We start from the raw sequence: 1741 nt of genomic DNA, 5'->3' as shown, positions 1-1741 counted from the left end.
ATTTAAGCCAGAATGATTTGACATTTAAATATGACTTATCTACGACTTTAATGTATTTGAATCCCTTGGTCTGTTTCTTATTTCATGCTTCTCTGGGCCCCCATGAAAACACGCTGGCCCCCTCCTGGCCCCCTGTTACATTTGGTCTAGAACCGCCACTGTTTATTTGACAACATTTTCAGCTCTTCTAACAAAAAAAAGGTTAATATTATTAACGTTTAAATATTGTGGAGGGGGGGGGTGCACATAGATTAATAGTCAGTTTCTATTTTTTTATTGCAAAATAAATATTTTGAAATGACAGTTGGGAGTTTTATTTTTTCATCGTCCCTGTGTTTGTTGTGAAACGCGGAGCGGCTTCCAGGTCCCACATCCTGGTACTTTGCTGAGCAGCAGCTCCAGGCTGAGCTCCGCTCCCAGCGCTGCTGCTGCTGCTGCTGGAACTCGGCCCGGTTCCGTCCAAACAATCGGCCGCCTAAGGAGTCCCGGAAGCGGGCTGCAGCTGGGAGGAGGCAGGCGTGCATGTTTGAGCTCAGCTCCCGCTGCTCTCCAGCCTCTCAGACCGTGAGGACAACAGGCGGAAGATGTTGTCCATTGTGCTGCTGAGGAGGACCGGACTCGCCGCGCAGAGGAGCCGCCGTGTTTCACACTGAGGGTGGGTGTCTTTACCTAAACTCTGTTTATGTGCTTTATGGAGGCAGAGCCTTTGGACAAACACAGAGAATTTAAATATAAACGGGATAAAAACGGCTCAGGACGGGGACTCGTTTGTGAGTGAAGGGGGACACATTTAAAGAGACAGTGCCCCTTTCCTTCCTGGTTACAGTAGCGGACATGTTTCCACGCGTGGCAGCGGATACAAGCAGGCGGCAGTTAGACCAGCAGCTCCTTCTGAGCACAGAGAATCAGACCAGCATCATTCAGGAAGGTTTGATCCACAGAGAGCTGCGGCGGCCATTCACAAACACACCTGCAATCAGCGCTTTATGCAGCATGGCACGTGACGAAAACAATCATGGCCAATTGGCTCTTAATTTGCACGTCACTTCCGGTGGAAATAAAAGGACAGAGCAGGGGTAGGTGAAGGAGGTTTCATTCAAACTCATTCACAGGATTTATTCTACGGAAGACGATTAGGGCCACTTAAAAAATAAAAAAAGTTAACTGATTATTAAATTTTATTTCAGTATAACATGAGAAAAAAGTCAGAATTCTGACTTTAATCTTAGAATTCTGACTTCCATTAATGAACTAGCATCACCAGGCGCTCCTCAGGCACGTAAAAAGTCGCGTAATGATGTGCTCCACATCTCTGCCTTCATGGCGCCCATCTACATTAAGATCCACTATTCTCAGATTAAAGTCAGAATTCTGATGTTAAAGTCAAAAAAATTCTCACAGGATTGGAGAATCGGCCCGAAAAGGGGAAAAAAGTTTAAAAAGTACGGCTTTAGGCACGCTTTTTGTCTCCTGAAAGGGTTTTTCAACAATTAGGCCACAAAATCCACAAACCTCTGGACTGCTTTGCAGCACTGGATAGGTTGTAAAAGCACTTTCTGTCCCTTTATTTTTAAAATGAAAAGATTTAGTCTGCAATCCAAATAATAATTTCAATATATCAGTAAAATAGTTAATTCACAAATGTATGGGGTAGGGTACATGCCATTAAATGATTAATATATTTCAAACTATATTATGAAATTTAAGATTTGTATTTTTTTTTTGTTAAATCAGATGTTTA

At 43.3% G+C, this 1741-nt stretch overlaps 1 protein-coding gene across 1 annotated transcript in view; it reads left to right on the top strand.

The window, feature by feature from the left end:
* The first annotated feature begins 433 nt into the window (after positions 1–433).
* Positions 434–1741, top strand: part of LOC107102362 — a 6511-nt gene continuing 5203 nt past the window's right edge. Inside the window, exon 1 of the mRNA XM_015401634.1 lies at positions 434–655. The gene's annotated coding sequence lies outside the window, so the exon portion shown is untranslated. The remainder of the gene's footprint in view (positions 656–1741) is intronic.

The sequence above is a fragment of the Cyprinodon variegatus genome, unplaced genomic scaffold (assembly GCF_000732505.1).
Source record: "Cyprinodon variegatus isolate N-32 unplaced genomic scaffold, C_variegatus-1.0 Scaffold1241, whole genome shotgun sequence".
NCBI lineage: Eukaryota > Metazoa > Chordata > Actinopteri > Cyprinodontiformes > Cyprinodontidae > Cyprinodon > Cyprinodon variegatus.
The sequence above is the reverse complement of the archived record's forward strand: the minus strand, read 5'-3'. Positions and strand labels throughout refer to the sequence as shown.